This window comes from Oenanthe melanoleuca, unplaced genomic scaffold (assembly GCF_029582105.1).
Source record: "Oenanthe melanoleuca isolate GR-GAL-2019-014 unplaced genomic scaffold, OMel1.0 S154, whole genome shotgun sequence".
NCBI classification, from domain to species: Eukaryota; Metazoa; Chordata; class Aves; order Passeriformes; family Muscicapidae; genus Oenanthe; species Oenanthe melanoleuca.
The window spans coordinates 16,897-41,412 of record NW_026612803.1 but is presented as its reverse complement, the minus strand read 5'-3'; the positions used below and the strand labels follow the sequence as shown (position 1 = coordinate 41,412).

The 24,516-nt window shown below is 37.3% G+C and overlaps 1 long non-coding RNA gene across 1 annotated transcript; it reads right to left on the bottom strand.

The window, feature by feature from the left end:
- Positions 1 to 5,089: 5,089 nt before the first annotated feature.
- LOC130266700 (uncharacterized) lies at positions 5,090 to 16,218 on the bottom strand. The gene is made up of 3 exons (XR_008842957.1): positions 16,131 to 16,218; positions 5,720 to 5,820; positions 5,090 to 5,142 (listed from the first exon to the last, which is right to left on the bottom strand). It is a non-coding gene; the product is annotated as an uncharacterized LOC130266700 (long non-coding RNA).
- Between the last annotated feature and the right edge of the window lie 8,298 nt (positions 16,219 to 24,516).

Below are 24,516 nucleotides of genomic sequence, written 5' to 3'. Positions count from 1 at the left end.
CAGTTCTTAAATTCACTTTAAATGGTGCAAAATTAATACAATAAAACTTGTTGGAAAACTGAAATTAAAGCTTTTATTACAAAATACGAAAATATTTTTGAAAACTTTTTCTGAATTCAGACATTAAACCAAATCCTTAAATTGCACACTGCAGTCATTACTCAGCTAGATAATCATGACACATCCTATTTTATGACAAAACTATTAGAGAAACAGGTTTTTAACATTCTTGAGTGTTTCTTAAAGAAATCAAGGTGAGAAGTTTTCAGCTGTAAGAAGTCTGAGTCATCAGGAACTTAAGTTTCTATGTATTTTTTCCTGTAAAAATAAAAAATTCAGTGGACTAGTGAAAATTGATTCATAAAAAGTGTGAAATTCACCAGAAACTGAAGTTATGATTTCCTGGTGCATTTAAAGCTTCTCACACCTAGTAAATAAAGCAGAACTCCTAACTTCTTAGTTTTTCACAATATCTGAGTTTAATTATGTTAGTTGAAAGAATGTTTAATAGGCTTTTCTGAACAGCTGTAGATGCAGGTCCATGATATCTGAAGAGGAAAGCTTCAGAGGGGCACCTATTCGGTCTACAGATCTGGGAACAGGAGACCTGAGGAGCTGCAAAAATTAATACTGCTGAAGGAACAGAAGAAGCTTCAGGTGAAAGGGATAATCTTGGAAAAAGCAAGAACATGAACAGAAAGAGAATTATCTAAGGAGCTGCTGCTCTTGAAATCGAGGCTTTTTGCCTTCAAGATATAGGTGCGAAGTTTCATTAAGAGTATCTTGCATAGTTTAACACTAATAAACAACCTTCTCTACAATCAGATCAAAAAACCTCCAACCCCTAACACCAGAACAGAAATATGGTATCTACGTGCATTAACAACTCTATAAGCATATTTTAGGACATTAATTAGTCAGCTAGTGAAGGTGTCCTAAAACAGTATTTTGAAAACTAACTTCTTCCCACTTACTAATCCCACATGGGATTATTTACAAAGACTTAGTGGTACACCACAAACTATACTTCACTAAGTAGAGCTTTTGTAATCCTGCCCAAAACCAGAAGAAACACAAAGACCAGAAACCTCAAAAAGATATTGTTTAATTGGAGATGCATTTTCTGTGAAACTAGACATTGAAGCTCTGCAAAGCATTTAGTTGCTTACAGTTCTTAAGTTGCTGTGTACCTTGCCTAGGTGCAGTTAGAGTATCCGCCTGAATTTGGAAGAACAACTGTCTCTCATGACCTGGGGAAAAAAATTCTTGAAAGTCAGCACAGCCTGAAGGAAGCTCAAGTACAGGAGAGGCAAAGTAAAGAGGATCCAAAATCAGCCTGCACACCTCTCTAAATAATTCCAGTAGGTTACTGGCTAAATTATTTACTGAGAAAATTTCAAGATAGGCTCTTTCTCTGTACAAAACCGAAGCAATAACACTTACACTGGCACACCCAGAGAGTGAGTATGTCTTGGCACACCTTGCAGGTGAGCAGACCTACCACTGACATTCCTCTTATCAGCACCACGGCCCCTGGAGACAGCCTTTTGAGCTGCTAGTCACTGTGCTCTTTACTCAGAGCTATATTTGTACATACAGAGACTGGCTCATACAGCAGATTATTCACGTATTAAACTGTCATGATGTTTCAATTTCTTCCAACGGTTAAAATGAACTGCCAAATTTAAACTGCAGCTCACCAGAGTAACTCTCAAAATAGGTAGGAAAATCCCTTCATGCCATTAGCACTGAGTAACATGGCCTTGTTTAACTCATGAAAATGCAGTAAGAAAAAAGAATTTCACTCTACTCTGTTTCAACAATCCAATACTTTCAATAAACAAAATGCATCCATAATTTCCCCAGCATTCACATGGGAAGACAAAGAAAGGTAGGGTAGGCAAAGAAAATAACACATCCATTTGAAGCGATCAGATTTAGTATGTAGTATTGTTAATGGTACTGTCTCTTTTATGATTTTGAAAAAAACCCATGATCCTAGGGTGGAGTTTTGAAATGAACTCTAAGGCTTGAAGTAATTCCAGGTATCCTAAAATAATAAAGCTGTAAGAAATGACTACAGATAGGGTATCAAAGTTCATGTCCTGACGAATTTTCAGATAATAAAACGTGACTGCTTTATCTGCTTTACTACAGAACTGTACATCAGCAGCACATGGGGAATTAAACCTAATAAACAAAGGAGTTAATGAAGAAAAATAAACCAGCTACACAGGCCATGACAACTGGTTTGCAACACTGAGAAATCAGACAATAAAGACTGTCACCCAGACCATCCTGTAGCACCCAAACATAAGGAAGTGTTAATTTTGCTTTAGTTTTATCTTCCAGTACATGAGCAGGTCAGTCTGCTGTGTCACTGCAATGTTACAGTCTGTCATGGTTAGACCTGGGAGAAGGAACTAAGTTTCAATTTCAAATCAAGATGACTTTTCACAAGTGAAAACAAACAAGAGGAACTCAGGATGTGCTTTCATAAATAACTGTTTCTACATAAACCAGAAGTAACATATTAAGTGCCATAATTCAATTTTTCTGTCTGCCCTAGACACCAGTCACTTTTATTCAAGGCACTGCGTAAGAGAAGTGATCTGGCAGCTGGCAATCATTTTCTTAGCTTTCCCCATCACTACAGACCCAGCAACACCAGAGATCAGAGCACAAGTGTTAGAGTTTAGTACTCCTGGACTACAGTCAGATGCTCAGACCAGAGTCATCTGATCTCTCTTTACTGGACTATTTTTTAAATTTTTTGGAGGAGAGAGTAAGAGGAAAAATCAAGCCTTTTTTTAAAAGAATCTAGCTGTAAGACATTACAGTAGAGAATGTGTTTCACTTTCTTGACAGAAACTGGAAAGCTGATTGCTTCACATCACTTCTTTAGCAAGAAAATGCTATACTGGAGCAGAAGACTAAGGGAAAACAAAATTAAATTAAAGAGGTCATAGCTGATTATTTTATGCTGTGAACATTACAAGCTAAAAAATGAGCATACTTATATAATAATTAGAAAAATATAATAAATATTTGTGCTACAATTCCTATGCACAATAACACATTCTGATAACACAACATTCATTCATTTAACTTATGTACCTAATCATGTTTTACTTATGGTTCTTTCTGGATTTAATCCCCACTGAAGCAAATTTCTATTTTGATCACAGAAAGTGTTGCAAAATATTTTCATTACCACAAATCCATCATCTGCAACAGTGGTGTTAACATTTTGAATGGAGTAGAAATAGATAGAGCTTAGCTCAATAGTTTAAACTTGTACCATACCTTGTGAGGCAAAAAACTGAGGTATGTATGTCCACATCACCAGCTAATATTAGTTCAGATCTGCAGTTGCATTTACTAGCCCACTGCTTTTCAGATGTAAGACTGCATGTACTTGTATTTTTACTCTCCAGAAAAAGTGGGTTTTTTTTTAATTGAAATGAGGCACAGAAGAGCTCTATATGAACACAAAGAAGTTTCTTTCCAATACCAAGGATTCTTGCTTTTTTTGAAGGGCTTATTCAAGATTTTTAAAAAATCCTATGACAACAATGCAATCCAAACCCCATCACTGTATGACCAGGTTACATTTTGTCATTACATTTTAATGGTCGGGCAAATGAAAAATAAAGTTTGTCTTCAGATCCCTCAAAGTGCCAAACTGCAATATGTACACCATGAAAAAATCATCCTTTCTTAAAAATTTAAATTGTGTATGACATGGTGACTTAAGAAAAAGAGTTTCCAGAACAAATCAGGACCTTCTATTTGAAATGAAATGTTTAAAAGAAAATAAAATTAATTTAGAAAAACTTTTATGTTCTTAAGAAATACACATATGAAAACAATGTATTTTCATTTTTGAAGGACATCAAAAATATAATTCTCTTGGATGCTTCCAGGAAATATGAGTGTGACATCTAAAAATGACATGACTTCTGTTACTGGGACTTGCTCTTTTTCATCTCCTACCCCCTGAACAAATGGACAAGGAACTCTGCTCCTTACAACTTGTTTTTTCATGTATTTCACATGCCAGTGTGCAAGGAACATCTCTATTCACTTTTCCATGTGGATTTATTGTAAAGATACAAACACCTAATAGAAGACTTTAAAATAAACCACTTGATGTGACTGCCATTGAAAAGACATGGAGTAGACTGCTTTCTTACAAACACTCTGCAGAAGCCCTTTCACAAGAAAGTAAGGTTCTGCTGAAGTTTATGGTTTTGTTTTTAATTTCTTGTCTACAAGAATATAAAATCATATAAATATACATAATAATTCCTTAAAGCCTTGCTAGCAAATGAGGATTTTTTGGAAATACTTCACTCCATACTTCACTCTTCTGGACAAAAGCAAAGTGTAAATCACCCTGATGGAATAGAGAAGAGGATGCTGCATTCTCATTTTATTAAACTTGAATGAAGTTGTCTTAAAAAATGAAATAGATGAATAAAAATTGCTGATTTGATGTTGCTATCTGCCATACTAATCATATCCAAATTTGCAAATTACCCATGAGTCATGCAAATAATATTAGGCTAGTCAGAGGGGCTTTTTTTTTCCAGTTCCAACAAAATTCAGCAAAACTAATATGGAAAATACAAAGACTTTTATAAATGGATCATAATTTATTGCCATTATATACTGTGTAGCTCCCATAAAGCGCTTAGATCTTACCACATTCCACCGCATCTTTGTATTTTCCAAAATGGTTATACATTACAAGACAATATGATTTTCCCAGCTTCCTACTGCAAAATTACCACAGAGCAGTAAAATGCCAGTTCCAGGTCAACAAATACAAGCAAAAGGGTAATTTTTGTTACCTCATGGTAACAACATAACAAACTTCAATTGAAGCAAACTAGTTGCTCCCTTTCCATTGACTTGCTTCATACTTCTCTTCCTCTAAAAATACTCACACAGAAAATCACCATGGATCAGCTGGTGCACAGTTACCTGTTAGCTGAAGATAACTTGTCCCTAATGTTTGCATTCTAGATTCTATCTGGCACTTACATCCAATGCTTATTTCAAAAGTGAAATATCAATCCCTCTTATACATATGTTCACATTTTTGTGACACTTATCAGACAGAAAGATTTAGAAGTCCTGGAAAAATCAAAATTAAATGAAAATCAGACTACATGTGATATACCAAGTTACTTTTTGTAGTTTGATTACTTTTTTTTTTGCAACAGAATTTCTCTGCAATAGAAATTTTTAAAGTAATCCCATTCATACTTTAGATATTATATGGCATACAATGTCAAGGGGACAATGTTAAGAAAAGAATCTTTTAAAAAATCCTGTGAGTCATGTAACTTAAAATACAATGCAAGCATCACAATTATAAAATCTTTTGTTGCAGTGTTCACCTGCTCTTTTGTAGAAGGTTTCAGATATTATTATACAGCGATACTTGTGGCCAAAACCATTTAGAATTGCCAAGAACTGCCTTTTTGATTTTGATCAAAGGATAGAAAACATTCCTGAGTTCTTCCCTTCCCATTCATCATATTTTAAACTCAGATTTACTGTTTACTATGCAGAGAAATAATCTCTCAATACAATGAAAATAACACTTATTCTTTTTAAGAATGAATTCTTAAATGTAAAACATGAAGATTGAGGAAGGTTTTGGCTAAAGCTGTTAATATGTCTAAATATTAAATCATTACATTCTTACCAGCTGCACTTCTCCAAAAGCCCCTCTTCCAATCACCTTAACAACATCATAGTCTTCAGCTTTCATTTGTAAAGCTCGGATTTTTTCCACAATCTTCTCATCTAAAACAAATCAAACAGAATTGTAATAAAGCATGCATTAACTGAATACAAGAATTTTAGCTATTCATTTAGAGTAAAAATAAGCTATTTTTATTCAAATGTTTAGAGCCTTCTTGATAATTCTTGAAATCTGCAGTCACTATTAATATCCCCTTTCATTATTTTTGGAAACCATTAACCCTCTACCTTTAGCTGTAACAACTGAAATATCTTCCATATTTTGCTGACTCTCATTTCACACCTCTAATAATCACTCACAAGCTTATGGGAAGACTGATAATGAAGAGAGCCACAGATGCCTATCTGGAATTTTCAATCATTCCTTGCTACCTGCTGCACTCCCAGGATCTACTGACACTCCACTGATAATGCTGAGGTGGAGTACATGGCATGCAAAAAGCACTGCAGGTGCAACCTGCTCCTACACACCTGGAGGGTACAACAGCACTCACATGGCAAGGAATGTGACTTGGTAACCTTCATGTACAACTGCAGATCACACAAAGATCTGGCACATCACTCATCCAATCCATACAAAACATTGATTCAAGTTTACGTATGTGTATGTAAGTGCTGGCCATCTCAAAGTGCTTTTTTGGTATTCACCACATGTGTAATGAACTACACTTTTTAAAGTGTAACTTCTTAAAATGATGTCTACAATGCTCTGTTCATCATTCTGCAGATAAGCACTGCCTGTCAGTATGTGTCTTAAAAGCAGTTATGAGAATCTGTAAAATGGGTAACAGTGAAATTCTGATCTCTGACAAGTTCTAAAAACACACAAGGTCCTAGACTCTTTAATTCTGCAAATGAAGTATTCTTTGAATGCATTCCCAGCTAAATGATTTTTTAAAATCTGTTCTTATTATGAGGACAAAAGATAATGGAATCAGTGAATGGAATCCATAATAGTGGAGGTAATGTGAGGCATGAAGAGCCGCTACACACACTTAGAGGAAGAACAAAACAAAGCAAAGCAGGTGGCTGGAGCAAGAACTCTACCAGGGAAGAGCATGAAACTGTATGAAAAGCTGTGGATGCTTATATTCAGAGACGGGTAGAGGTTTATATTAAAAGATCCCTGTTTAGGGTCAAACACCATGGAATTTTATCCTTAGAAAGGCATTAAAGAGGACCTCAGATCTGAATACAGGAGAGAAAAGGATCAGAAACACAGTTAATCCAGTATGACATTAAAGATGACATGGTCTAAGGGAGTTAATGATAAGAACATCTAGTAAATAGCTTAGCCATTCCTAAATATTCATGAAGAGCAGCTTGGCAGGCTACAAGCAATCCAGGAGATGCCTGACCATCAGGAACACTTCTTTTCTTCCAAACAAGCAATAAGCCAAATCAGGGAGGCACTCTGATTTATTACTCACAAACAAGAATGAACTGGCTCAGAGAAACAAACTCTGTGGCAGACCTGGCAGAAGCAACTGTGAGATGGTGGAATTTAAGACTCTAACAGACCTGAAGAAGGAAAATAGCAGACCTTGGACTTCAGGAGAACAGACTATGATCATTTGGAAAACTCACTGGCAGGATCCTGTGAAAAGCTGCTGTGAAGGGCAGAGGAGTGGGCTGATCTTGATGACATGTTCATAGCACAAGAACAGTCTGTTCCAGTTAGCTAGAAATCGAGCAGAAATGGCAAGAAGCCAATCTGCCTAAATGGGGAATCTCTGCCTCAACTCAAGCACAAAAGGTAAAGGTTTGGAACAGGGAAGCTGAGTTCAGTTACCCAGCAGGAACCTCCCAAACAAGAAAAGATGAAATTGGGAAAGCCTTTCAGCTGGAACTGAAACTAGCCAGGATTATGAAGGGAAACAAGAGACTCTATAAATACATTGGCCATAAAAGAAAGAATGAGGCAAATATGGTCCAACTGCTCTCAGTGAGGGAGGTGATCTAGTACGAGAAACATGGAGAAGATCAAGGCAGTCGATGCCCACTTTGCTTCACTTCACTCTCAAGCCCTGCTCAAAGGCCTCCCAGCTCCTTGAAGCCAACAGCAGAATGTGGGGCAGCACAATATCACAGTAGAGGAAGTTATGAGTTAAAGACCAATGAAGCAAACTTGGCATATAGCAGGTCTTGAGACAATACAGGGTGCATCCAAGTGCGCTGAAAAAACCAGCCAAGAGCATTACCAGGCTGTTCCCCCTCACCTTTGAAAGGCCACAGTAACTTGGGAAGGTGATGACGGTAAAGCACAAATGTCACGTCCAAATTCTAAAAAGGCAACAAGGAGGCTACAGGGTGCAACAGCAGCCGCAAGATGACCACACTGCCCAAGATGGTTATGGAGCAAAATCCTTCAGGAATCCACTTTCAAGCACATGATGCACATGGAAGGATAAGAACAGCCAGAATGGATGTAAAAAGGACAAACTGTGTTTGACTAACTTGATTTCCTTCAATGACAAGATGTCTGTCTTGGTGGACAAAGGGAAAGCAGTACATTTCCTTGACTGTAGTATGCCTTCCAACACAGCATCTCAAAGTATCCAAAGTATCTTGTAGCCAAACCAAGCTGACATGGATTGCACAGAGGAATTATTAGGCAAGTGGAAAAGCTGCTGGAGTCACAGCCAGTGGTTTTAAGTTCAAAGCTCATACACTGGAGAGCAGGGTGGCTTCTAAGAGTGACCCAGACAGGATGAGCAATGAGCTGACAGGAAGCTCACAGTTCAACAACAGCAAGTGCAGAGTCCTGTAGCTGGGATGGAACAGCACCACACAACAGAATAGGATGTACTCACTACCTAGAAGGCACCATGAGAAAGAGGACCTGACAGCCCTAGTGGGCAACAAGCCAAGCAGAGAGGAACAAGGAGCCATCATTCACACTGAATATGCAAGTATCTGTTGGAAACTGCACAGCCAGTAGGTTGAGGGAAGTAGATTTCCTTGCTTATCTGTCATTTGTGAAACCATATGTGGAATATTATGACTAACTCTGGGTCCTCAGTGCACAAAATATACCAAACATTCTCTAGCTTCATGGAAGACCACCAAGATGCTCACATGATGCTCAAGAGAAGATGAGTAAACCAGAATTGTTCAGGTTAGGGATGGAAAAATGGTTGGCCTCAACAGAAGTTGAAATGAGGTTGTACTTCTAAGGGGAACAAAGTGAAAAAACAAGAGTCACCAGACAAGATGAAATACCAGAAATCTTATTTTGTAAGAAAAGAATAGTAAGAATTAGGGAAAGGTGCAGACTGTCAAGTAGAGTTGAAAAACTTCCATCTCTGGAAATTCTCAAAATTCACCTGCACAAGAACCTGAACAATCTGATATAACATCAAAATGTGTTTGACTTTAAACAAAGAGTTGGACCAGTTGGCCTCCAGAGATCCTTCCTAACCTGTGGAACACAAAAACGCAACTGTAAGTTTTTTCTTCCGAGGAGAGGGATGTGACAGGGACAGAAAGAGATTAATGTTACAATAATGGTCTGCTAGTAAAGTTTAAGGACAGAGCCAACTAAAATCTCCAAAAGTAAAAAAATCTGCTACATTCAGCGTACTAATAAGTCCAAAGTAATTCAGTGTGTCAACAGGAAGAGGAGTTGAGAGAATTGTGAGCTTGTTTCTATACTGAATCATGACAGCCTAGACCAAATGCATAGGAAAGCAAAGTGCTTCACCTACACCAATTTGGTTATTTTTATTAATAATAAGAATTAATTTTGCAGATTGTGAAGGGAATGCTGTGCTTGGAAGTTAACTGCAGATCACAAGCCCAGGCACTAGACAAGGATAAATACAAATTCACAGGAAGCATTGTAGAGAAAGAGTATCAGCAAACTTCAAGTCACAGAGAATGCAGATGTTTGAATGCAATGTTGCATCTCATGAGACATTGGAATGACATGAGTTTATTTAAAATTTCTGACATTTCAATGTTTTCAAATATGTGAAATGAGCAGGGATCTAAACATACTAAAAAAGTAGCGTGTAGTTTTATGCAGCTCAGTTTCTGAGAAGAAACTCACAGGAACATTTCTGTAGAAGGCAGAAACTGTAAACAAAGTTACTAGGGCTCCAGTGAAACTCCTCAAGCATTAAATAATGCAAACAAGCAATGAAAAACTCAAAAACATAAGAAACAACCAACTGAGGTTGTTGTTTTATTGTCCTTGTGAAATATTGAGAATGGAGTCATCATATTTGCTTTGCTAAAAGATGAGAAGAGAAGAGAAGAGAAGAGAAGAGAAGAGAAGAGAAGAGAAGAGAAGAGAAGAGAAGAGAAGAGAAGAGAAGAGAAGAGAAGAGAAGAGAAGAGAAGAGAAGAGAAGAGAAGAGAAGAGAAGAGAAGAGAAGAGAAGAGAAGAGAAGAGAAGAGAAGAGAAGAGAAGAGAAGAATAGGACTATAGCCCTTTCAGTTCAAAGGAACCCACAGTGACCATCACTGTAATTGTCTGACTGTTTCAGGGCTGCCCAGCAGTTAAACATTGTTAAATGTCTCTTAAAACACTGACAAGCTCAGGACATTGATTGTCTCTCAAGGAAGCTTGTTCCAGTGTCTGACCACCCCCACACTGCATCCCAGGGAGAAGAGCTCAGCACCTCCCTCTCCACTTTCCCCCTCTTTAAAGAGCAACAAGGTTACTTCCTAACTCCTTCAAGTAAAATTTAATAATATCATTTAACAGTAATACCACATAGGGATGCAAGTGTTGTGAAGGTATCAGTTACAGAGATGGAATGTCTATTTTGGCATAAAATCTTACAGATATGGAACAGGTAATCAATGCATAAAACTAACCTGAAACAACTGGGGTGCAAGAAGGCAAGCTTAGATTAACCCTGAAGCCACACCATAATTGCAACATAATGCATCATAAGATTTAGTTCATGTATCACATAATGTGATCTAATTCAGGGTGCAAGAGACCCTTCCAACAACAGCCTTCTTATATAGTAGTCTGAATTCCCAGATATCACACAGATGAGTTTGAAAATTTTGGTATTTGTATGCACGTTTCATGAATTTGCAACAGCACAAAGCCCAGCAGAAGAAAAATGTTATGTTTAAAGGAAGGCATTAGATGAACTCCCCAGTCCCAGGATGCAATTGAATCTTATGGAAGTACTGTGACATTTGAGTGAAAGTCCTAAAACATGAGAATACCATCATCTATGACTCAATGTTCTTCAACACAGGAAGGACCAGGAATGCTAGATACAAAGAGTCTTTAAAGACAGCTTCTGATTTACTATTTGAAAATCGCACTGTAATTTTTAAACAAATTAAGTTTTGCTTTCTGAAAGGGCGGAGTGTTTGGATCAGTCACTGACAGCTGGCAGCAAGAATGTCGCTGAAGGTTGCAAATGCTTGTGAAAATGGAAAAAATACCTGTCTAGGACAGTAAGGGGGAATGAGGAGGAAGGAAAAAACCAAACTTTTCAGCCTCTTAAGGTAAGAAAAAAAAGTTCATATGCAGGATATTTTCTTAAAAAAAAACTAATGTGCATCAAACAGTTCTGGGGAATGTATATATGACAAATAAAATTGCAAGGGAGTGCAATTTTATCCCACAGATCAGACACACTCAGTCAATGAGTGCTGCTATGGAGTACATTAAGTCAAAAGCTGCTGCCCTAGGCAAAAGTCCAGCCAGAAGTTAAACTGAAGTACAGCCAGGAAGTGCTGCAATCCTGCAGCTTAACAAAACCAAACAGAAAGCACAACAGAAAGACTGAAGTAATTAGGGGTGCATCCATAGTGTCTGGTCAAAGGTGTGTGAAGAAGAAGAAACTGCTGGAGACCTTGCAGAATCAGGAGGAACTAGAAGGCATAGCTCCAGACAGGAGCTGTCTTTAGCTTCCTCCCTCAGAAATAAAAGGGGAACACGAGAAGTGTATTCTCTTGCATAGATGGGAAAAAGCAGAACACATGGAAACAGAAAGCAGCAGCCCTCTGGCTTACAGAGAATACATCCCTAATGTAATGAAAATAAGCCTGATGGCAGGGCTGAATTGCTTTGTATCTACCAAGTACCCAAAAGGAAATGTGGTTAATGACACTGACATATAACTTGTTTATAAATCTAAGACATTCTATTTTACATACTGTGGCTCTGCTTGGGAAAGTTGGTTATTTGATACCTCTCCCATCCCTAGTCCTACCAGAGCAATATCATTAAGAATGGAACTGGAGCCCAACCTGATCCAGGCGACTGCGAAGACCTGGCAGGGAGCTGCCTTAGAGAAGCCAAGAGAAAACCAGAGGAGCAATTAGCTCCTCAACTCAGTGGAAGTTCTACAGTGCACTAAATTTCTAAGACTCTTGCTGGCATCTGATATTTCATGAGTGCCACTGACAGGAAGCACATAGCACACAGAGCTGCAGCCCTGGGAGGCACTCACACCACACCAGATAACACATTCCTGTTGGTAACCACATGGCTGGGCAGGATTCAGCAACTTCAAATGACATAACAAAATGCAAGGGAAGGAGGCAGAACTGTTGATTTTGCAAGCAATTAGTCTTGGAAGATACATCTTCCAAGTAAGCAGTGTCTGCTTGGAGAGGAAAACGGCTAAAGGAACTTTTCAGGGAGTCTAGAAAAACTGGTGCCCAGGTGCCACATCTCTACTAGAGGTCCCTTCTACTATAAATACATCCACTGTCACTACACTCTACAAGTCTGCCAACCTACATAAAATCAACAAATCATTTAGCAACACAAGTTTCCAAGTCTTAAGTGATGCTGAATAATGCATAGAAAATCATTGATCCATGTAGGGAGTCAAGATTTCTGGGTTGTACCAGGCCTGCTGATGGCACCACTCCCTGTGCTGCTGTTAGGGCACAAGCCACTAAGATATGATTCAACACTTGGCAAATCTTAATGGCAGAAAAGCTGATATGGAAGAATTTACTCAACCTATTGTCTTTGCCTGGATGACAGAAGAGGAAAAGACCAAGAAAAGATTTGTTATATCAATCTCAGCTGAAAAACTTAGCTTTCTTTTCTAAAATAAGAAAATTAGTTTTTGTTCTCAGAGGACTATGAGATTCTTCTCATTGTTTTGGGAATCAAATATTGCATTATGCCTTTCTGTTCCATGAATACTCCCAAAAACACAGCAATTTAAATCAGAATCCCAACAGTTGATTATGAAGCAGAATAGGAACATAAAGACTAAAAAGGAATGGCTGTATTATGTGAGATATTTAATGTGCCTCTTATACCAAACACAGGCTCCACTGTGGTTCAATACCTTAGAGAAAGTGATAACAAGTCAGAATAGTAAGGCAAAGCAGGCAATTAAAGAACTTCTTTCACATTAAACAAGTGAAGAGGCTGCTACTGCAAAGTGGTCACAGAAACAGAATACACCAAACTCCTATGGTACGGACAATTAATTAATTGCCTTTGTGAAATAGTTGAAACCTTGGAGTTTCAGCTTGCAATTATGAGTTGAGCTGAACATAAATTAACGTGTCAGCTGAAATGGAAGCTATTTCATTTTTAAATTAAAATAAGCTATTAATAAAACATTAACCTGAATAGTAATGATGTGATGTAGGCTAGAAGTATGGTGTATGAAAACCCCTGGAAATGTGTTGGGGGAAAAAAAATTCTTAAAGTATTATTGTGGAAGAATTAAGTGATTAAGCTGACTGAAAGTGTGATGATTTTTTAGTGTTCTCCACAGTTTCTGCAGAGTTGTGTAATATATATGAAAACAATTGCAGTGACTCTGCTTTAGCTGCCTCACTGTGCAGCACAGGTTAACTCACAGGAGGCCCTGCCACCTCTCTGTGCTTGCCTCAGGAAGCCTTGGGGAGGGATGCAGGCTCCAGGCTCCCAGCACAGACTGCTCATCAGAGTCTGTCAGAACCTTTTGACAGCAGGTCTCACCTGGGCATTTGCGACAGTTCTTCAGATGCTGAGAAAAATCACAAGAGACAAGAACTCACTGTTCCTTACCCTAAGAAAGCAACAAACTTACAGCTCCATAAATTCTCAATATAGTTCCCAACTTTTCTTCCAAGGCCAAGGTGGCAAGAGGCTTCAGCAAGCACATGCCACACTCTTTCTGGTGATACTTGCTACCCTCAGAACAGTTTCCAAGACCTGAGCTATGGGTTTAGCAATTTTAAACTGCATAAAATGGCAATTTCAGTAAGAACTCAGTTGTTGTTCTGTTTTTTTCCTGTACCTGAACGGCTCATTTTCTGCTAGCAAAGTGAAGTGAAATAAAAATCAGAAACTGGTCTTTGCTTTTCTTTTGCCTGACTAGTTTTAATAAAAAGAAAAAACGAACCACCTGACTCTCTGCATGAATTCTGCTCAGTTCCCCTGGGTGGTATATAACAAATCATCCAATCGCCTGTGTTGGAAAAGACTTTGAAATGAATCACTGTGGCAGGAGTGATTCTTTCTTTTAAAATATAAAAATACTACCAGCCTCAAATGTTTACAAAATTCTTATTCCACAATTTATTTTTTTCCCAAAGTGTAAATCAGATAAGATATGCAGCACTTTTATTCTCTCCCAGTCACTATAGAAAAAGGAGAGAAGCTACATGTGTGATTCTTAAGAAAGATGCACTGTCACACAATACAGCCAAAATAGTCAGGTGTTGCATGCTTTTTTCAAAGTTCAACAGGTAAGGATGAAGTGCACCCTTGAAAAACTATTAACTGCTGTGAATTTTTCCGTAACACATTTCAAAATTCTTTTAACTAGTATCTGGCTACTTCAACTCTATACTGTCAGCTAATTTAGCAATAAAAAGGTAGTAAGAAAATTGTGAACAGAAGTATATTCTCATGTTTCTGGCATTGCTCATAGCCTCCTGGTCATATAAGATACTTTAAATATTTGCTACAACAATGAGAGAGAACCTAGAGGAGGAGAAGGAGCAACAGCCTTTGAAAAAAGGGAGACAGACAGACAGAATATTCAGGGGTTTCAGAAAACAAACAAAAACCAACCAAGCAAATAACAAACAAAACCCCAATCTGTTCCTGAGGTTGAATTGTTTTTTCACAGTTACTATTTCTAATAGTCAAAAGATACTGGTCTTATGATCAGAAAGAGGCTTCTAATTTTGTCCTATTGCAAAAATAGCAATGTAAAAGCAGCTCAGAGAAGTTGCTGATAAATGTTATTTATGTAATTTTCATAGAACTTTCCCCTCACTTTACACATACAATGCTCAGTTGCAAATAACAAAGATACTTAAAACGCTGTTACAGACCCTTTCTTTCATAAATATCTGCCTGAATTTCTTTGAACTCAAACTGAAAATAATCCCAAGGTATGCCTGTATGTCCTAATCTGCTCTTTCTTATTTACTGCATTTTAAGTGATTTCTCCAAATGAGACTTTACTGGCAACTGTAAAAGCTGTATATCCATCTATGGGGCTCTGCTAAACCTCATGGAGAAGCACTGAATTCCAAAGAAAGAACTCACCACTTTTACACCACCAGCCACTATTTAAATGAGGAGTGTAAGTGATATTCCAAGTAGTCCCAGGGCAACAGAGGGCAGACACATACAGCTCTTACCAGTAAAAAATTTAAAATGAGTTGCTGATAAGATTGCACCTGCAGCAACCTACACTCAACATATGCAATAGAAAAAAGGTTTTTTTTAAACATATATATCTCAAACTCACTACAAAGCATAGTTATTCCAACAAGGCTTACTCACTGCAAATTACATTTTAAAACAAATAATCTGCTGTTTTTACAAGAAAAAAGATTCTGCTTATATACATTAATAGAAAACACTTCAAAACCACAAAATACTGCTACTCTGATGTAAAACCATATGCTTAATGAACTCCAAGATCCTGTCTACAATTAATTTGGGGATAATCACAAACATTTATGCAAAGGTTCAAAAGTGAGCCAACAGATTTTAAGGTACGACAATTTAGTTTTAAAAACCCACAGAAGGCTTCTCTGTTAGATTAAACACGACTATATAAACAATGTTAACATTCAGTGTAATGAATTCCTGAAGAATAATGACTAGGATATACTTAGCAATTTATGTAGTTACACATATGCAAGGTAAGAAAATAACATTAAAGGATTTTTCCAACTGTATTTAGGAAAATAAAAATCTGGTATTTTCCCACAAATTTTCACAATATAATAACTCCTTAAAAATAAATTTCTCTGTAACAAATGGTCCTCCAAAGCCTTCTGAAGCTCAGTTACAAAAATCAGTAGAATAACCATGGACAATGCATTTCTAACCACTCAACTTCTTATGATAGAGCAATGACAGCAATGTCATTGTTTAAGGGCTACTTGTGACTTACATCTATTTAAAAAATTATCAATGTTCTTGTTCTTCCTCAGCGCTGGATAATCCAGATCAAGGACCAAAGAATTCAAGCCATCCTGAAAAAAAAAAAAAAAAAAGAAAAAAGTTAATTGAGTTCTAAAATCTTAATTAACAACTTTCCTAAAATCACTTCTCTGAGACTGAGTATATATTATTCAAGCATGCATTACATTCCTAGTGGGCAAATCAAACAAGCTCTTAAGTATGTTTATACACCAGCAGAGGAGCCAACACACACTGACTGGCTCCAAGTTCTATAAACAGTACAGCTATATTACCACTGATTAGTGGCACTGGGACTTAAACTGGAGTAGTAGTTTTAATCTTAATCAGTAAGTGATCTTACTCATTAAACACTGATTTAAGATACTGAGTTCAGTCAAACCATTTTTCTTCTGTTGCACTTTTCCAGCAAAGACTTTATGTTTGTATATTACCGCTTTGATCAAAGTCTCTCTATCTTTTCATTTTGGACATTCAAAAACCAACCACACATTTTTCTTAGAAGCAAGACATGACCTAAACTTAAGAAGACAATTCACCATGTAATTCAGGCTCACAAGACTAGAATACCTTCACCAAGTGACTCACAGAAGACGAGCCAGAACTCTACATGCCGTTCTGCTACCCATTATTAATGCCTCAGCAGAAAACAATAGAGACTCCCAAAATGGCAAGGGATGAGATCACCAAAACTAAACTAAAAATAGTATTTTAAATGCCTGTTAGAAGACTTCATGCAATTCTACCTCTCTGCAACCTGGGGAAACTTTAGAAAATTACTCTTCAAACACAGAGACTTTTCCAGTTACACAGAGACAAATAAAACTAAAAATTAGTTTCAGATACTAAGATGAGTCTGAGACACAATTCACTCTCAGCAGCTCCAGTGTTCAACCTGAACTGGCAGCTTTATTCATTGTCCTACACAAAATCCTGAAACTGCTTTTTCAGGTTTTTGAACCTTGACAGAGCATCACAGAGATTTAAGTCAGAGACCCATCACGTTTATTAATAGGCAGCCAACAGAACTAGATAGCTTTTCAGTCTTCCTAATAACTGAGGCTATAGCAACAACCTGCTGATTTTATATTGTTCATTAATATATCTGGGAAGGTATATTTTATTGCAAATATTACTAAAATTATTACATTCATTTTAATAGCATATCTGGAGAGATTCAAAGGCAAAGCCTAAGACTATTAAATACATATTGAATGCCACTTTATCCTGAATAAGGTCACACAAAAATAAGACCACCTCATCTCTGGCAATATCAGTTTATACCACAAAATACATTCATGGTTAAGACCATTTTCAAAAAAAAGAGGTTTATTTATTTATTTTTACCTCCTAACAAATGAAAGTGTTTTGGAAAATGTCACAGACATGCTGATGGAGTATGGGTTAGACAAACGATTAAAAGCTGTTTGAAAGACTTGGCTTGGAAGATTGATCAGTGGCACAAAGTCCAGGTGGAGCCAGTCACCACAGTGCACCCTTGCACTGCCACTTCTCTGGACAGAGAAGGTTTTCACAACGTCAGTGAGGGGAAATACCAAGTCCTGCTGCTGGAGAGGAAAAACCCCAGGTACCAGGTATAGGCTGTGGCCTGGCAAGCAGGAGAGCAGCTTTGCAAAGAAGCACCTGAGGGTCCTGGCAAACAACAGGTTCCTCTCTACCCCGCACTGATGAGGTCCCACCTGGAGTGCTGTGTTCACTCCTAGTCTCCCAAATCATTAAAGGCAGGGATCTACTGGAATGAGTCCAGAAAAGGGCAGGACTAAGGCACTAGCACATTTCTCCAAGGAGAAAAGGCTCAAGGAGCTGTGACTGCAGCCTGAGGGGAGAAGACTCAGGGCAGGGGAGCTCATCAGTGTAAGTACCTGATGGGAAGGACTGAAGAAAAGGCACTGTTCATTGACAGAACAAGAAACAATGGACATAAGGTGAAACACACAAAATTTTATTTGAACATCACACTTTTTTCCTGTGAGAGTGGTCGAGTGCTGGAACAAATTGCCCACAGAGTCTCCACCAGTGGAGATGTTCAAAATCTGACAGGATATGGTCCTGGGCAACCTACTTTGGTTGACCCTGCAGTGAGCAGCGTGTTGGACTAGATAATATCAAGAGGTCCTTGCCAACCTCAAACATTATGTAACACCTATAATATTTCTACTGCTGCACAGAAAAAAGGCGGAATTTTACTTGACTCCGTGTAACCTTAACTGTTATGACAATCTTACACATCAAATTTTAGAACTTCCTACCAGAAAGAAGTTTAAGACAGTGTAAATAAGAAAACAGAAAGTCAGTCAAGAAGGCACAGTAGTTGCTTTAATATGAGTAAATATAAAAATTATTTCAGCCTTGGCCATAACAGCTCCTGCAAGACACATTAAGGAGAAAGGAGTGATCACCAGGACGTCATACTCATCTTTCAGAGGGACAGTAGACTGACTACCTATTCCTAATTTATATGACACTTTTACAGAAGATACAATAAAACCAAACCAAAGTAACAAAGTTCTTATATACTTATGGATTAGTCACTACATGAATTGCACAGATAATGCCCAATAATCTGTTGGACAAATCCAACAGAGAGTAGCAATCTGAGATGACTTCCTGCAGAACAGGATAATAGAATCCATGCTACTCTTGATTTGGCAACCCACCTTCAGGAAAGGGTATCTCATTCTGCAGCACAGTGTGCCTCACCCAGCAACATGTAGAGAAGGACCATGCTGAATGCCCTGATGAGAACAACTAGACCAGATTTTAGGATTTTACCTAGCTCAATGAAGAATCAATTCAAATTAGATGGCAGTCTACACTGAACTCCAACATTCTTCTTTCACTGCTACTGAGAAAATACTCTCATGATCACTAACAACTGGGTAGACATTTTATGGGAGATGTAAAAGCAGTCTGTGCTAACAAAAATCAGCAAGGCGTATTTTTGTTCTTCCTATTTTGGAGGGGAAGAGAGGTGAGGTCACTTGATGTCTTAATGCTTTTCATGTGAAGATAGTTTAGTGGTTGACCAAGAAACCCATATATAGTGTGCTTGACTTCTATCTTATGCAAAACATCAGGGGAAAGAACAGTTATCGCCCCAACTAAAATTTTAGTGAAATTGGATTACAAGGCCCAAAACAATCACAAGTTCCAATTTAAGATGAATTGTATTATAATTTCAGATGTCACTTTTTTTTGCCGTGTCATTCTGATTGCATGGCTTTTTTGTGGGCTATACAAAAACCATATTTGCAGCTAAATTTTAACTAGCTCTTTTTGCCTCTTTTTTGTGGACTCCTAAGTAACAATTTTCACATGTAGCTATTAATGAAAGGGAATTTGAGAACATTACAACTATTTTAGCTCTTTGGAAGTGTCCTCACTCCAGAACACAGCCAGATACAGCTGGTGTCAAAGAGAGGTGATCAGTTTCATCATCAGAAGGAACAGAAAGTGTGTTAAATTTTTTTAGCCCCATAAATCTTATTATCATACTCTTTCAAATACAAGATTTTAAGCTTTTATATGAAATTTTAATGTAAGAGATTTCAAGTTCATATCAACATGTAATTTATGAAAAACTTGTGTTGCACGCTAGCATTTTGTCAAAAGTTTCTCTGAAGCTTTACATTTTCATTGAAAAAAATAGTTTAGATCACTTAATAGAAAAATTCGCTACAAGTAAGAAGCTGGGTCAAAAGATTATGCAGTAAAACAACAGACAGTTGGGAACTGAAGAGAAGTAATCCAGGAAATGACGTCTCCTGTGTCTAGGCCTCACAGATAAGTCACTTCAACCAGGAAATATGCTATTAAAGGGATTTCACTGCTCACTTCCGCTTTCTGCTGTTACAAAAGACTCAGAGCTAACAGCCCAAAAATAGCAGCTTCCAAGCAAATGCATCACTGGCAAAGACAGATCTGCCCCCATCAAAAGCCTTTTGCTGATGGCAAACATGCTGAAATGTTTTCTAAGAGAAAAGACCAAACTTGATGGAGTTTGCAACACCCTTCTACCACAGGAGGAGCAGACTTCATGGCCACTGTGACAGCAGTCACCCTCTGTGGACAACACGGAGCTTGGCTTTCCCAGCAAGCAGTTTGCACTGCTTAACGACCTGAATGAACCAAAGAAAGGCAAGAAAAGTTTCTGAAATACAGGAATTAAATGTTTATGTTCTTCTCTGACAGAAGGGTCGGTAACAGGGAAAAATACTAGTAGCTTCTAAATAATGAGCTTAATATTAATTTCAGGCACTCCCACTGAACCCCTCACCAAATTAAACCATTCTCTGTTGATAAAAGCTTCTGTAAGTTGATATGTGCATGTAAACTCCACTGGCTGTCAAAAGCAGCTTTGGCTATTTTGATTTATTCTTCATTTTCATGATGTGAAAAAAATAAAACACAAGGCCTAAGAGTGGATGATTGCAGGATGATTCATAATCCTGCAATAACTGGAAAACATAAAAAACCTGATCTAGTGAAAGATGTCCCTGCCCATGGACAAGGGGTTGGAATAGATGGTCTTTCAAGATTCCCTTCCAACCCACACCAATGAGATCCTATGAAAATTTCACAAAAACATTATTTATAAGAAAATGAAAACAATATTTCTTTCATCTTCCAAACTACCAAATAAAATTTTATAAAATATGCTGCAGCAAAAAGTAAGGATAGAAAATTCTTGTAACATCCAATTGCATTTTTCTAACTGGGCCTAAATGATTTTAAAAGCACAACTTCCCAAAACTACAAACACAGGAAGTGAGCATCTAATGACTCTTCCCCAGGGCTAAACCTCCACTATGCTCCTTCCATATGCCACTGGGACTCTTAAATAATTCTGGTCTTTCCAGAGCAATTACTTCTTTCCATAACACAGAAGCTACATTTGGATGCAAGGTGAGCAGCTCAGTAACAGCACACAAGAAGAAAAACATCTGAAAGGTCATATACAAGGCAAATACAGCCTTTTCCCAAGCCTGTCCTGTTCAGTGATCTCTAGATATATTGCAATTCATTTTTCTCTTATTTAAGCATTAGTAATCAGTATGTGATGGAATAATCTGCGCCATGATAATGCAGCTGACATTTACTGCTGGGAGGTCTTGCTATTCTAGTTCTTTAACAGTTTTACATTAATTAACAGATTTTTTTAACAGTATTGAGTATGTACAGGTTAGAAACCTAAAAGCAGCTGCTGTCCACAAATGAGCATGTAAATACTTAACAACAGGCTTTACTTACAATCTGATTTCTGTATATGAAGTAAAAAACCACTGAAATGATTTTAATGTGGTCTGCTATTGATTACAGGCAAATTTTTCTTCATCATCTGAGCAATACTCCTCAAGACATGTCCTCTTCTGTGCATATCTTAATGGCTTTATACATTTTCCCCTGCTATTTGAAAGGTACAGTGTGAAACTGAAATGATAACTGTAGGATGGTAACAGCCCTAAACCAGCTTCCTCCTAAATACTTACAGAAGTATAATCACAAAATTGTTCAAGATGCAACAAGATGAACGTTAAGGAACACCATGATGGAACAGCGAAAGCATGCAAATAATGGTCAGGAAGGCAAAGGGGTATAATGAGCTGTAGTTCAGAAGAGACAAGAGAAAATACTGAAAGATACTTTATATTAAGAACTATTTTGAAAATCCATTAAGAGCTACAAAAAAACCAAAGAATGTACAGAAGGTTTAAGTTTTCCATGCTTTCTGGGATAAGAATGAAAACAAATCCTAAGGAAAATCAATTCATACACGAAGAAATGTGCTGAGGACAGCAAGATCCACTGAAATTCACTAGCAGTATTAAAGGAGACTGTCCTAATCAATTTACATTAAAAACTCAGGAGAACAGGAGAGGTCAGCAGGACTGAAAAGGGTAAATGAAAGCACTCCCATTAAAAGGCATAGGGTTTTCCAAACTACAGATCAGAATATCTGGCGATGGCAAGTTGGAACAAGACATTGTAAACACCTGAATCTCATGTGAGATCCAGGATTTAGGATTTTTTGTATTCTTCTCAAAGATAAAACAGAGCCACATAAAAGATTTCTGGCAGATTATAGGGAGTAATCAATAAAGCAAAGCATCTTAACATAGGAATGAAATGCAAGACTCACCATTCACATTGGCAAAGTAAAAAATATGGTATAGGAAATCATGGAGAAAAGGTCCAAAAGATAATTATTAAAAATTTGCTAATCATCAGGACTTTGAAAAGTGTGTCAAAAAGAAATTTCCTTGGGTTTGCCCTGTTTCAGTTCTACAGAATATTTTCATTGCCACAATAAAACAACAGAATTAGAAAAAGATCTATTTTTTACTGCATCCAAAATTACCTCAAAAAGAAGGAAAAAACAGAAAAAAATAGTCAGATACAACTCAAAGTTCAAAAAGTACTTCTTTCTTTTTGAAAGAAGTTAAATGCACAGAATATAAAAATTGAAATAATGACCAAGCAGGAAGATAATAAAAAATGACGTGGGGTCATAGCAGAATAGAAGTCCAGTCTAAGATCCACAAACAGGAGGTGCATTGGATAAGACCTCACACAGAACTAAGATTCTTTTGTAAATAAAAAACAGAAATCATTTGCTGATATTGATACAGCCTAAGCCAGAACACTGTGCACAGTTCTGTGAATCCCTATACAGAGGGCTGCAAAAGACAAGCTGGAAAAGAACTGAAAGGAAGTTAGCAAGAACAGGGACATGGTAAGCAATTTGTGCTAAAATAGACTGTCAGGACCAGAGACTTTAGTCTTTAAAAAGGTTAGTCAAGAGACAAGGAGACATGACAAGTTCTCTCAGAATATAAAAAGCTGTTATGAGTGATGCTGGTAATGGACAATTTCTCACACTCCCCAAAACTGCACTAAAAATTAGCTGAATTAGGCATAAAGGTTAGGTCATAGATGAGGAAAAAAAGTTCTAAATAGTAGTACTGATAACTAACATAATGCAGCTCCTCAACGCAGTTGAGAAATCACCTTCACAAGAGATTCACAAGCTAGAGAAATATTTATTACAGTAGGTCCAGCTGTGGATCCTTTAGCAGTGATCTCTGAAATTCCTTTCAAGCTTACCTAAAATCTCTTCACAAATTACTGTAATAAATACACAAAGGCAGCAAATCAAGGCAAAGAAAAAGGACTGAAAACAGAAACAAGCCAGAAGCTCTGAAGATACAGCTTAACATTATTCACTAAAAAAACTAAAAAATTATTCACTAAAAAACTTAACCATTACGAAATTGTTGCTGTTTTTTCTTTAAGATTTAATAAAATAAAGCTGGTCTTCCATGTGTTGCTGATTATCACTGTAGCCATGGAAAATTCAGTAGTTCAGCCTAATCTCCTTTCATCTGAAGTCACTGTACATTTCCAGGTTCTTTAGCTACTTTTGATTTCAGCATTCACACTGCTTTCAAAACATTAAAATGCATCAAAGCCCAAAACTAAAAACCTGTTAAAATGACACAAGAGATAATTTCCTATTCAATGGAAACCTCCAAGGCCTTTATTAGCAATCTTTGTTCCTTAACAAGAAAGCAAGAGCAGGCTGGTAATTTTTCCTGTCACTTTCCTGCAGTCATTTATGCACCAGCTCGGATACACTTGGCCCAAGCAATCAAGCAGAACAGTACAAGTACTAGAACCGCAAAAAGGCTATCTACAAATGCACAAAAAATAAACCCATGCCTGGAATTGTTTCTCTGACATCCTGAAAAAGTCTGATATCCTAAAAAAGCCTATTGTTTCAAGAAAACCCAAATACAACACACAGCCCTTGATTCATTCCTCTTTTTCTAAAAAGGGCTTCCAAAAGCTACAGCTGCTGGACTAAGAGGTAACATCAGGAACACAGATAAAAGGTCAGGAGGCTCATCTGTGCTTGAGGATGGAGACAGACGTACAGCCTATTCTTATGTTTTGACCACAAGGTCATCCTTGTTCCATATTAACTAAGAATCCCACTTCTCCATTATGAAAATTATTCTATTTATCTGTTTGTAACCTCAGACAGTTCAGTCTCTGAAGCTACTGTCAGCAACTATCCACTGCATGTTACACCATCAGAATCACTCACCCTTCAATTCCACCATGAACTTGTTTTCAGATAAATGTATTTCCTGTACATTCCTTCACATAATGCTGATGATTGCATTATATTATGTATTTCTACTAATCTATTTAGCAGTCATGGATAAATAAGATGCATGTACACAATCTATTAACTAAAAAGATGCTTATTAGGGTAAATAACAAATTTTTAACTACCTCTATTACAGTAACTGGAGCTGCAAACAACATGGCTT